Here is a 15,351-nt window from a genome sequence, read left to right as displayed (position 1 = left end):
TCATAAATTCTAAAGTGCACCAAAATTCGTAGTTTAACGTTATTAACGTTATTTATAACTTAAAAAATATAAACACACAAACATACACGGAGAAATAAATAGTTGAGAAACTATAGAGTTTCAACTTTTGATAGAGCTGATTAAAATTCATCAATATTTGTACAGTAAATCATGATGTTTGTAATTTTAATGTATTTTTCAATACAGTGAGTGCAGTTTGCTTTGATAAACTAATATTTTGTAATATTTTTTTAGCCGTACCGATTGCATTGTAATAAGAGACATAATGTAACAATTGACTCTGGACAAAATGCCAATAAATCTTGTTTGATACGACCTGAATACTCCTACATACCTACATTTTATTTTGATTCCTCGATCGTTCAGTGGTAAGTGAAAAGGTTCAGTGTGCTAGATGATGTGGGTTGAATGTTGTATGATAAAGTTAATCATGCAAGTTACTCGCCTGGTAAAAGTGCTATATCCATACTACTATACTATCTTTACTTTGAAGAGAGTACCTATTTTATTAACTTTATTTACAATACTCAATATATGTATATGTGGGAATAGGATAAATAATTAAGATTGTATTTCATAACTACTTTTATTTTTAGTCTATGCTTTTCTATTATTTAATCTGTGGATATGTTATCTGTAGACTGTAGATTTTTGGTTGTCTATGACTTGACTGTGTGTTTTTTGGGTACGATGTAATTGTAATAGAGGATTGTTGAAATGTATTTTTGATATGTAACCGGTGTCTGGGAAATAAATCGATTGGGCGATTTTGGCTTTTTATTTACACCATCCCCACATATATCTATGTTAGCCGTACAGCCTACAGGTTATAGGTACCTTCGAGTCCCAGTAAACTAAGTATAGAATAAAGTTTCATTTTATTCAATGTATAGAGCACCTCTTTGCTAGTTAAGATAAAATCTAATACTGAAAAAAATGTTAAATGCATCGTATAAAGGGCCGTCTGTGACTGTCTACATAGTCAGTCGCGTATTGGTTTATTCATTTAGGTAGGAAATTGCATCTAATGTAATTGTACACATCTTTCTAATTTATTTATTTTGTTCCTCACTCATTATAAATTCAGAATGCGGTCTGCCTGTTACGTTATTTCTAATGATCCGCCAACTATTTTTATATAAACTTTGGAAAATAGAAGTAACTAGCGGTCTGCTCCGGCTTCACCTGTGGTACCTATGTCGTGGTCATATCGTAGATTTGATCATTTCATGATATGAGTGGTCATTTCACGAAATGGTCGCATATCGTGAAATGGCCAACATAGTTTGATCAGATCGTTAAATCGTCAACGTTTCACGATTTGGTCATCCACATTTGGCCAGATCGTATAAAATATAAAGAGTCCATAAAATATTAAAAAATTTCATAATAACTATATTCTAAAAACTTGTTCAATGTCATTTAAGTTAGTGCCGCGGCAGCGGCCGGCGAATGCCAGAAGCGAATCGTTTTTGCAATAGAAAACAGTTAGGTTAGGTTAGGTTAGATTTTGATAAACAACGCACGAGCCGAGCGAGCAAAGCGAGCGTGCCGCGGCAGCGGCCGGCGAGTGCCAGAAGCGGATCGCTTTTTAAAAAACAAACAATTATAATAATATAGTAGTAGTTTCTTAAATTATTTTATTTAAGTCGCATTTTTTCTTAAATACATATAAGATATCCACATTTTCCATAGTACTCGTACCTCTTCGTCGTAAATTCTTTGCTATGACTTTCTTCATAATATTGTTATTAAACGAATTATGAAGTTTTTAACTGCGAATAATTTAATTTTCGCCAGCGGCCGCCATCTTATCACATAAACACAGAGCTTGCAGCGCCTCTACCAACGATTAATGTAACTATTTTACGATATGATCAAATAATTTTGATCATTTCATGAAAAAACCGTGCGTTAATTGGCCATATCGTGAAACGATTTCTTATCATTGATCTGCCCAAACCACATCATGATGTGGCCAAACTAAATTGGCCATTTCACGATATGCGACCATTTCGTGAAATGGCCACTCATATCATGAAATGATCAAATCTACGATATGACCACGACACCTACACAAAGACTACAACAGCACACGGGGATCACGTACAAATCCAAAGATGGGGGAATTTTTGAAGTCGGTCCAGTAGTTCCTGAGATTAGCGTGATCAAACAAAATTTTCAGCATTATACTATTAATAGTACCTATACAAGTTTTTTTTAATAACAATCCATGAGTGGTGAATTTCAATATCTGAACAGTGAACACGTGGTGAATATTCCTTGTTATAATATTGAAGTTTTGAAACCTGTGTCCCTCGACAAGATAATTCACATAAATGTCCTAAATATCACGCACTTATATATAATTATTATATTTGTCAACATGTTCACTTCTAATTGTCCGGTTGGGTTGTGTGGAATGAAGTTATGAATATAGTTGCATTTTAGAACGAAAAAAGGGTTTAAGAAAATATTTTGTTGAGTAAGACTATGCATATGTTTTCTGTGAAGTTACAGCTATTTATATTAATGCTAATTGCATAGAAAACTAAATAATGTTATTTACATTTCTATGGCTAATTGCTTCACAACAATTATGCACTAAAAATTATCTAAACGAATGTTACAAAGAAGAAGAATTTTTTCATAATCTATATTATTACGTTACGCTAAAATTCAAAAACTACTTGATCGATTATGAGAGTCCATTAGCAAGTAACATCTTTATCTAGTATACATAGACTATTTTCAGGCTATTTGGCTTTAAATCATGTTTTTAATCTAGACTCTTAGGTATGCATTTTGAATTCTATTCGCTAATCAATTTTCGTTATGTGAACTTTTTTATTAATTTTCACCGGAGATTAAATCCAGGACCTCTCTACTGTAAAGTAAACCACTGAGCCAAGGAGACGCTTCTAAGCTACGCTTCAAAGATCAGAGGTCTATTGTAATCTTAGTTTATGTATAATGTTTCCAAATATATTAAAAAGTAGTGCAATTCACACGGCTATAATATTCTTTTAATAAAAACAACAATATTAATTGCGTAATTAATTATGTTTGTGTATTAATCTCTAGTGAATATAGTTGTAATTTTCCACTGAAGTTTAATTATTTCATTACTAGCTATTCCCCGCATTGCTCCGCTCCTGTTGGTCTTATATAATAGGGCTATCACCGAAAGAATTTTTCAAATCGTACCTGTAGATCCTGAGATTAGCGCGTTCAAACAAACAAACTCTTCAGCTTTATAATATTAAGTATAGAACTATAGATTATCCAACAAGAACAGAGTTGTAATTTCAAGGTGGAAGGGTGAACGAAAACATCGTGAAAAAACCAACGTGGCGAAGTTTCAAAAGTTCGACGACATGTGACGTCATCTACCAACCTGCACTTAGCCAGCGTGGTGGATTATGACTTGCACCCTTATAGGAAGCCGGTGTCCCTGCAGTGGGAACGTAGGTATATGGGATGATGATGAATAATATAGTCATTTCAAGCTAAAACGGGTAAACATAATAGGTATAATAAGATTATAGTTCGATTGAACACAGGCGCTACGTTTTACAGGCCCAGTCGCGGTCCATAACTAGTACACTCATCACAAATAAATAAAAACAAACGTAATAACCATTACATACGCTAATGTAACAGTCCAATCACTAAAATAAGATCAACTTTCACTACATATCGGTTAAGCAGGTGGCATTATGTCAGCGAAACGGGCTCAAACACGTCCGGTTTCCTGTGAACTTTAGATCGCTTTATGAATCATTGGTGATATGTAATTGAAAAGGGTGCGGTAACCTTTTTTTTTTTATTTTTTTTTATTATTTTTTTTTTTTTTTTATAGTGGAGAATGCATTTAAGCATACCCAGGGCACTCGGGGAAAGAGCCCTGGGTTATGTCGGACTCACCCTGCTGAGTGCAGGGACCTACCGACTAAACTCCACTGTGTTCCGCCGTGCCGCTCTATAGACGGGGCCGCGGGTATTCGGTAGAACCGCGTCCGCAGACCCGTCAGCGGCAGCCTATCTCCAGGCCCAACGCGAATGTGGCGGGAGGCCGCCAGGTCTACCTTCCTAGGGGGGCGGCGTGAGTGGAACACTTCTCACGCCGCCTCTCCGCACCGGATGATGGATTATATCCCCGTTCCACCATCCGGTGCCCATCATCAGGGAGGCAGGTCGCGACCGTGTAAAGCGGCCGCGACACGGCGACGACGCCCAATAGGACGACGACGCCGAATCGGATCCGAGGAAGGGTTTCTCTCGCGGACCCGCTCTGCCTCCTCCTTCTGCGACATCACATACTCGCAGAATGTGATAGCCGCGGACCGCGATCTGTCGCCGCCAACCATTTCGCGAACTATGGAAGGCAGGGAGAGATCAGGGCCGACGACTGCGACTAGGCGAGCACGGGGCTCTGACCACGCGGGGCACACGGCGAGAGTGTGGTCTGCCGTGTCCTCCGGACAGTCGCACCAATGACAAGCCATTTGCGGCTCCCGTCTGGCGACTTTGCACAGGTACCGCCCGAAACAACCGTGTCCGGACAGTACCTGTGTCAGGCGGAAGGTGATGGCCCCATGCCGGCTGTCGCACCACTCACGTAGGACCGGTCGGATTGCTTCGACCGTCCTTACTCCTGCGCTGGGCTCTTCGAGCCGACGTTGACGCATCAGCCCGAGTTGTATACGCTTCATATCTGAACCTGTAGCTGGCCTGAAGATGATTGAATACATGTCTTTATAAAGTTTGGATAAACATTGCATTCAGGAGAATGTCCGTTGAGGTTTCTGTAATAACATCTATTGTCATATTGTTTTATTATATTTCCTAATACATACTAAAAAAATTCAATTCACACGGTAGAATATTATCTACTTAAGTTTTTATTTCTACTTGCCGAAAGACTTCTGGGAAGTTCATTTTGAACAACACTGAATATTAAAATTAATGTTATTTTTAACATACATGTCATATACAATATCGCTTTGGGATATTATCGTCTGACCAGTAGGTAAAATTAGCGCAGGATCTCTCTCGATAGAAGGAGATAGAAAAATTCACAAAGAAAAATACTTGTACGAATACATGATAGATTTGTATCTGTATGTTTGCAGGTACAAATTCAAACACAGTTTCAGTTCACAAAGAGCAAACCAATGAACAACATATATCAATATACAGCAAAATCAAACAAGCTACCAAACATAGCTTAAGCGTGGTTATATTTGGGAAAACTGAAACGCGAATAAATCACAAGCGATCTATCAATCATCTGAACCAATTAAAAAACGTTATTGCGAAGTCGTTAATGAAATTAACAATGAAAGAGATGACAATCTGCTTGATGATTATCGCTTTAATTAAACTATCTTGATGCTTTAAGATATGATTTTTTTGTATGTATTGCGACATACGTAAAAGTTAAAATATCAAATAATATGTAGGACGAATGCAATGTTCATTTTTTATGTATGCAATTGAACAAGAATGTAGCTAACTTATAAATAAAATATCAGATATTTCTTCGCAGATATTGATTTTAAGTGTTTCCTCTTACTTCAATCTATATACAAAATAGTATGTAATTTTTATGCGTGATGTATTAGTAATCTTGTTAAAACAAAAACTTGAATAGTCAAATACTAGGTGTTTAATAACAATAGGTAATAATATATTTATAGTTACGTGAGAACCCATAATACACATCTAGTTAAAAATTATAGTTATAAAATGAAACTTAAAGGCCAATTAGAAATGTAAAATAACACTTAAAACGTAGCAACATGTTTTTCCTTAAAGGGTTAACGCTTAATGTAGCGCAGTTAAACTCCGTGTACTTAAAATATTTCGCTTTTCATTAAAATTTACCCAACAGGTCGTAAAAATAAAATTTTAATATGACATCACCGCTCCGGGAATGTAGATAATAAAACAACCAAGTTTTTAGATGCTGCCGGCTAATTCTATATAATTGCTGCGTTTTATTCGGGAGGTGCGTACATGTAAGAGTACTTTGGGGTTAGGGTTGCCATTTTATGCTATTGGAATACCCTTTTATTGGGGAAATTGGTGTATTATTTTTTGTGTGGTTTACGTATAAAGTTATTTATAATAATTTTACAAAACAATTGCATCCGAATAGGTATGTAAGTAACTATTGTACATCTCAATACATAATGAGAAAAATTTAATAGATCTATTTAAGAGTTTTCGTTTATATCTGAATGTAAAAACGCGTTGTAAAACTGAAGCTCTCCCTTTAAATATTAAGAAGGGTATTATTTTATCAACCTTTCATAATTATTTTATAAATAAAAGTTTCTCACGGATTTTCATTGTTGGACGTTTGCCAAGATTTTGAGAAAATTAATTATTCAAAATATTACTTGGCTCTATAAAATCGCAGGGCCACTAAGTGTTACATACACAGGTAAGTTTTTTATAAAAATTCTCTCAATTTTTTTAATTTAACGATAAATTATGTTTAGTTTTCACTTGTCGAATCGAATATTGTTTTATAAAGGATCCTGCTTCATTGCATTTGAAATAACTGTTGTATCTCCATATTTTAAGTCAAAAGTCTTTGAAAGTTACAACTAAATCGCACTGAGTGACGATAATGTGGTGAAATACTAATGTGGTCTAGTAATGTTTTTCATACAATCTAATGACCAATTATGATTTTGAAAGTAACTACAAAAACCGATTTTAAAAAAAAATCTCATTTTACAAACATATAGACATATAATATCCATGCGGAGGGATGCTCTAAAATATAGTGTAGCCAACCCTAACCTATAACCCAGGGTAGACTTTATCGTTCATAAAATTATAACGGAGGCATGTGACTCAGCGTTTATTATGTGACAGCGGCTTATTTGTCTCCGCTTTATGCCAATTTTCCCGAAGTGCCTACTTGTTATATCTAAATAAGGATATAGGAATGTCCATTACTGCTAAGCTGGTTGCTGAAGACACATTTTATACTATCAAGTTGTACATATTAAAGTAAATATGCCTTGTTGGGTTCCGTATATCTTTGCACGAAAGAGAGGCTGTAGCTAAATGATGAATTTAAAACGTAGAAGTTATTAGTTAACACTGAATTGTCAGGGTCATGCTTATAATAGAGAATTTATTTATACGAGTATAACATTACGTTACAATTTCTGGTATTTATAGAAAAGTAAAGAAATAATATCCTATCCTACTAATATTATAAATGCGAAAGTTTGTTAGGATGGATGTATGTGTATGTATGTTTGTTACTCTTTCACGCAAATACTACTGAACCGATTACAATTAAATTTAGCACACATATAAGGGGTAACTTGGATTAACACATATGATAAATTTTATAACGGAAATCCCACGGAAACGGGAATTATACGGGTTTTTCTTTGAAAACGCGGGCGAAGCCGCGGGTGGAAAGCTAGTGTATTATAATTCAGAGACGTTTTTCGAAAATGGGAAAATTTTCACAGAACAGATGAAGCTGTACTTATGGGTCAGTTTATAAAAATCATCATAATATTAATAGTGGCTAGCATCAGGTGACGCGGTTTCTTTTCCCTCTTGATCCCCTTAAATTTCAGATCGCGTAGAAAATTATTTTCACGAGCAATAGCCGAGTTTGGAAAACATGTTGTATTCGTTAATATTTTATACGGCACGAAACATCGTTTCGACAAATTCCCCTGCGTGACTTGCATAAATCATTGCACTTAGATGGAAGAAAATACTCAATGGATACTTGGAAAATATTCAATTGTTGGTGCATTGAGAATTTTAGAGAAATACAGTTCAATTAAGAGATGATTGGTCTTTTATATAATGGTAGAACGTTCTGGAGTGCTTTATTGGTATAATTGAAGATGTTCATTGTTTTTAAGCGAAACAAATTGCTTTGTTTGTGATTGAGAATCTGAAAGTCTGGTAACCGCTATGAATATGTAATCGTTCATTTTCGAAAAGCTGCATCTTAATTAAGTACAGTTATAGTCCTATTATATAGTATTTGTATATATAAGTGAAACCGCGGGGTGCAGTTGTAAAGAATACAAAATATTTCACTGCAACAATTAATATATTTTAAACCAACCAAATTAACGTGGTCGTGCGACTAATATAATTAACTATTCAACAATATTTTGAAACTCTTAAAAGATGCAAAAATAAAAAGGAACATTCTTGCTGGTGCACTTAATTTATGTAAATTTTGTAACTCAATTCAGATATTTCTTTCGTATGAGAGTTTTTTAAAGAGACAAGTTTCCTTCTGTTGGGATTATTTTACTTCAATTTAACTAGTTAAGTGAATAAGGCTTTGCTCTATGCATAAGCGGAGCGATTAGCGAAAACAAATAGAGATCGAATGTGATTATTGTGAACCTATTTACTATATTTTTTTATTTGAAGTTGATTCACGTTCATGTAATCATGTGGATAAATAAATTAGTAACAATTCCTTAGCCTATTGGCACTATACCAAATTGAAGCTACATTTAAACATATTTTTTCTATTAACAAAGCGTACAAAAAAAGCATTTTGGCACATAATTTTTGTAGAAGTAAGGATCGAATCGACACAGTGAAGGCGAATTTGCATATGAAAAGTATAAACTCACTCGATAAAGTGACACGATATTAAAGTATTGCTGTGAAATTAAAAATAATCCAATACCTCTTTTGAGATCGGAGGTTATTGAAAATTAAACAGTAGAGATCTCGCTTCGCTCATGCATAAATACATCCTTATCAGAGATGTTGAGAGTAAGTTATCTTTGAAATATTGCGGAATCATTTTAATTAACTTAAGCTTGTTTGTAACTAAAATAAATATTTAAACTTTTGAGCTGGTGTAGAAGTTTAATATCTCCTTCGTGATTTAAAGTTTTAGAGTTAGTCTGATTCCCTTTGTAAAATAAAGTAAACTTGGATTTTATAAACTTGTATCGCTGCATATTCAAGGACTTGAAATGCAACTTTATAATGAGCTTTTCACCAAGTTTAATACATAGATATTATATTTATTAAATTTTAATAAGATACATTTAGTTCAGGATACATCGCCATTCGCCCATTTTTGCAAGTGACTACTATCTAGCTAATTTTCCGTTTGTAGCTTTATTTTGATGAGACGCCCAATAATTTCGTGTACGAAAGTCTCGATTGTGGTAGCTAACAGAGATAACAAGGATAAAATTTTTTGATTTGATGGTTCTCAAATATTTATTACTAACTGAATTTTTTTTTGGTTCAATCTCAAGATAATTACCTAAATTATTCGAAAAAATATTTGTCCTACAAAATCTATGGTTGGTTCAAAGAGTCCCCCTTTCCAAAGTGTATCGATAACGAGGTCATCATAAATGATTACTAACAAGCTGTTTTTTTTGTTTTTACTTAGTTAATGTTTATATAATTCAACAGACATATTGTCCTACAAATTGCGTAATAAATATTTGAGAACCATCAAATCAAAAAATTTTATCCTTGTTATCTCTGTTAGCTACCACAATCGAGACTTTCGTACACGAAATTATTCGGTGTCTCATCAAAATAAAGCTACAAACGGAAAATCAGCTTGATAGTAGTCACTTGCAAAAATGGGCGATGTATCCTGAACTAATTGTGTGTGTTCTCAATAAAATATATATACTTACTTTTTGGAAACGTCATTTCACGGTCGACGGCACGCACTTGGCACGCACGCATCTCACATGAAAAACTTTTTCTAAATTCCCGAACGGATGGGTTGAACGTAATTTAGTTTGAAATATTATTATAGAGAAAGGTCTTAACCAATAAATATACTCATATTACGATGAAAACTGGAAAAGACCTCCGATCAATAATACCTATATTGCTGATAATATTTAAAATTAATAGCATTAGAAACAATTATTTTTTTCTATTTGGCTCGTAGTGTGTATTTGTACGATCATTTCTGAAACGGCTCTACCTATTTACGTCATTACGTGTGACTTTGAATAGATCTTTTGGTAATCTGTACTTATTCAATGATTATTTTATTTTTATTACTTTAACAAAAAAATATTCAGAGTAAATCAAGAAGTAACCACTAAAGCTTGTAAAAAAAAACAATTATCACTAATAGAGCACTTAAATAAATTATTTACAGATCCTGCAAAAATTAGCATAGCAATTACGCCTCAATGAAATTCTAAATAAAGTCGAAGTGGACGGGGCGATAATCAACATTTAACATATATTAAGCTCGGATTCGTAGCCGGTAGAATTAAATTTTCCGTCTGAAATTCGTGAATTTTTCTTTAAAACTTCAACAAATTCCGACAAATCGCACCGGATTTTAGCAAGAAAATTCTGGCGCCTGTCAAAATTAACCGAGCAATGCGGTTTCAAAAACTCGGTACTCGGAGTTTCATTTACGTAAAGCAAGCAAGTTTTCGGTTCGCCATTATATTTAGCATTATGTTTTATTTATTTATTTATTCAGGGCCACTTACAAAACATACACCAATAAAATAACAGATATACAAGATACAAATATATATAGCTAAGTGTTGTTTTACTTAAAAGTTGCCACGGCTTGTTAACGGACAAAAATAAAAGAAAAATATACAATTTATTCAAATGACTAAATGACTATTTTGATAATTAACAAAATAAATCTTAGTTAAAAAAAATACATATTTAATTTTAATACAACTGCAGACTACATTAAAAATAAAATTCATTAAAATATAAACATTTAAATTCATAAAAATCAGTAGGGAATATAAAATATAACTTAATCCACATTTAAAAAATTAATATCACAGCAAAATAAATAGGCACATTTTAATACAATAAGCAGGTAGGTAATTAATTATTGAATTTTATTGAATTATTAGTCTAACTCAAACTTATTGCAATAATATAAACTAACACGTGCTTTAAAAAAATGTTTTCTTTTAAAAATACGGAAAATAATGCCTCTCTTTTGCAATATAATAATATTCGATTATAATATTGGCATAGATCCTCGCTTTTCCATTTATTATTAGGTATATGATAATAATTATTCATCTTAAAAATGCCATAATCTTCTACTTTATCAGGTCAATAAATCGCAAATTCATAAAATTACTAACTTCCGCGTCATAAAATTCCTTTTTAAAAGAGTAACGTTTGATAGCTGCATTCAGACAAACAGACAGGACAATCACGTAGAGCATCTTGATAAATTCTAAAGGCAAGAGGCGAATATTTTCGGCGTCGGTGCGGACAAGGCGCTAATTTTGCGGTCGGATGCATCCTATGTTATTTATTACTTGGATTCTTGCTATTGTTTGGTCCAAGTTTTAAGAAAAATCTAGTAATATCGCAGGAAGTCAAAATTGTACATTGAACATTTTTTTAAAGAATACTTGAATCTGCAGTCGATATCGAAGCCAAAAATATAGTTTTTTAGAATTTTGGTCTTTTTGAATGTATGTCAGTATGTATGACCGGGCTAAACCGGTGTTTCCCTTAAAAAGGATAATAGCTGATGTAATTAATCGGTAATATACAAATAAGAATATTTATTCACTGTCTCTATATCTGGCCATTTTTATATAGCATCAAAATCTTTAAATAAATTGCTATAATTTATATTATATATAACTTTTAATACATGCAACAAACAGGAGAGCCTATAATATCCGTAGGATCTCGTAATATTCTTAATTGAAATAAATAGGTCCTCAGAGATCAGCGCTAAAAGCTCATTTGAAAAATGTAAGAATAAGTGTCTTTCTATCTCCCAACTGATTAGGAACATTTTAGATTACAACTTTGTATTCAGTACACATTATGTTTAATTCCGATGTAAGAGATTGTGAACTACGGAATAGTAGTGAATAGTAGTTAACAATCTCTTTGGTTCATGGGTTAGCGCATTATTATAGCAGATAAATTTGAATTTGTTTAATCTTGCTGAATTTTATAGAATGTATATTATGTATCTGAGTCAGGTATTTGGTAGAACATAATTATAGAGCCACCATCGCTTAGCTTAAAGAAAATCGATGGTTAAAAATATGTGAAATCCGTCTACAACCCGCCCCATAGAAAGACTAACATTTAAGGAATTTTCGTAAGTATTTTAAAATAGAAATCAGTAATTATTATTCAAAAGAAAACACAAAAGTCAACAAGTACGCATTGTTCGAAGCTAAATTATTTATACCAATTTTCCTCAGTACAAGGGATTGTAATTTTTGTCTTTACTTCTTTTATTGTCCTCTCGGGATTCTTGAAGTGTTATAAAACACTGATATTTATGTATGAATTTCGCGATAAATCTGTTGGAATTTACTGCGGCCAATAAAATAATGTATCATGATCATAGCAAGAGGGAATAATAATTTGTAATCACTACATAGTATAAAACAAACTCGCTTACTCTGTCCCTATGTCCCTTTGTATGTTTAAATCTTTAAAACTACGCAACGCGGATTTTGATGCGGTTTTTTTAATAGATAGTGATTCAAGAGGAAGGTTTTAGTATATAATTTATTAGGTTTTAGACAAAGCGGGCGAATAATAATAGTATGTAATAATAAGAAGAAATACTAGCTGATCATTCAGATATCAGTTGTTGTTAAATGTACATGTATCTTCTCATTTTGTAGTTTTAGAGAAGACATTATTTATAATAAATTGCAGGAGATTTGCTGGGGGGTTGTAAAATAAAGATAAATATTTTACTTATAAAATAAATAAATTCAAATTTATCACATAAGCCGTCATTTAATAACAGACAGAATAACATTCCTATCTGTTATATTGGAAAATTGAACTAATTTACCAGAAATATTTCCTTTTAGTAACATATTCTCCAAAACAGGAGCAATAAAATGACTCTTATCCCTTACACCGCGGACGGTCAGCAAAACAAAATTTACATTCTTTGATAGCGGCACTTCATAACCGAGACTGCTTTTCACAAATTAGTACTCTCATGAATGCTTAAAATATATCTTTGTGCACACTATAAAAAATATAAATTGCAAGATGTTTCTGTGAATAATTTTTATGCAGTGTATATGAAAATTAATTGTAGGTAGATTTACTTGGTGAACGAGAAAATGAAAAAAGAGCGTGATTGCCGAGCACTTGTGTCGGAAGTGAAACTTCTTTGGCAAGATTCAAAGAAAAAAAAATCTTCGGCTACTCCATAACGCGACGGTATTGCCACGACGTAACCTTGTAATTTTAGACGCGCCCAAAGAAGTTTCACATCAAAAATAATTCTACAATAAAGCTTTAGATAAAACTTAATTCTTTAACTAAATGTTAAAAAAAAAACACAATACTCCCATAAAGGTCCTGACAATTAAAGAAAAATACGTCCTACTAATATTACACCTAAATGCAAAAGTTTGTGAGGATGTGTGTGTTTGTTACTCTTTCACGCAAATACTACTGAACCGATTACAATGAAATTTAGCACACATATAGAGGGTAACTTGGATTAACACATAGGGCAGGTTTTATCCCGGAAATCTCACGGGAACAGGAACTATGTGGGTTTTTCTTTGAAAACGCGGGTGAAGCCGCGGGCGGAAGGCTAGTATAAAATAAAATGGAGTTGTTTCTCTGTGTAACGTGTAAGTTTAAAACATTGCATTGATATATTTCAAACGCTTTTGTATGCAAATTTAAAGGTACAAAGTGGACCAACATTTTTGTCGTGATAGAGTAACAAATATGGGCTTTTCCTTTTGGCTTTTAATATGTTTGTTTGTTTATTTAAATGTTAACCCACGGGATAATCTTATATCTTATGGTAGAGTGCTTATGTTTTTTGATATATATGTATATTAATTATTAGTTAATTGATAAATTGAGGGTAGATTCTATTGTAAGTTGGGCATTTCATATGGAGCTCAGAGAGCTGTAAGACCAACTATTAATATATTTTTTTTTAAACCAAAACATTTTTATCTGACAATAATTTATGCTTATTATTTCTATTCAATTTAGTTGCGCCGGCGTCATCGTCGATAGGCTATTAATTTTACAGTGGAAGAGTTTTGTTATAGGCGTAATATGTCAAGTTTAGTCTATCATTGACTATATAAAAAAGCATATTTAAGGTCCTAGAAAAGAACTAATTCAAGCCAGCATTACCAATGGAAACTTGGAATCAAATCGCCTGTCTCTAAATCGATTCTGTGTTCATAGTGAATAGAAAATCAAGGTGCACGATCTGAGCTCGTCCTGTCATCTCCTGGGAGATTCGAACTGAAGCTTTCTAGGTCATAGGTATTCAGGTATTTTCTACACCTGCGATTTCTGAACATTTGTGCCTTTTTATGTACTAGTGGCTCTTTGGTTCTATTGGATGATGGCTGTTTTTATGTCAATGGATTCGTGAATTATGGAAATGAGTGATTATGATAGTTTAAGAGAAATATTTATATGTATACCATACTGTACTGTACATACATCCGTAGTGCGGAAAAGTAAGAAAAACTGTATGGTCTGCGTTGTTGGTTCAGCCTTTCAGGACGTCCACTGCAGGATATAAGCCTTGGAGTCAGGAAGCGGCCTGACTCCAGCGTCAACAATATATTATATCATAATTTAATATCTGTTCTAGAGAGAAAAAGAATAATCTCTAACCTGCGTTCCACTGCACGTAATACACAACACATTTATCATCGCGATTCTTAATTGAAGGAACAGGATAATATATCTACAAGAAGACAATACACTATGTATTAAAATAGGTAGGTACTTATAAAGATATACTTTACACGTTCCTTTTGCTACTTTTGGGAATTGCGAGTTATTTACCCTTTAGTCGACGCGAAAAAGGCGACAAGAAAAATATTCCAAACTGGAGAATATTTAAAATTCTCAACAAAAACTTATTCGAACTTTAACAAAAGCAAAGTAAAGGGAGCGCGCAAAATAATTTAATTTTACCTACACAAAAGGCATTTAATTTTCCAGCAGTGTTAATGTGACTCAAATATGTACATATATTAATTAATATATGTATGTTATATAAAATTTTTGCGCATGATAGACAAGTCTCGAACTATCTCGAAAGATCTATTTAACCATCATCTATTTCTGAAACTCGAAACTAAGCCTATAATTGTGTTAACCTATTAATAAACCAATGAAGAATATTGATGCATTTCAGAAACAACGGATGCGTGTTCAATCACGCAAAATATTTAATTAATTTTGTAAAGGAAAAACACTTATTGCAACTTTGTAGGGGGTGTAATTAACACTTGATAGATGTAAATAATTCATATAATAGAATTGCTAAAGACGTGTAAT

The sequence above is a fragment of the Colias croceus genome, chromosome 14, assembly GCF_905220415.1.
Source record: "Colias croceus chromosome 14, ilColCroc2.1".
NCBI lineage: Eukaryota > Metazoa > Arthropoda > Insecta > Lepidoptera > Pieridae > Colias > Colias croceus.
Note: the sequence above shows the minus strand (reverse complement) of the source record.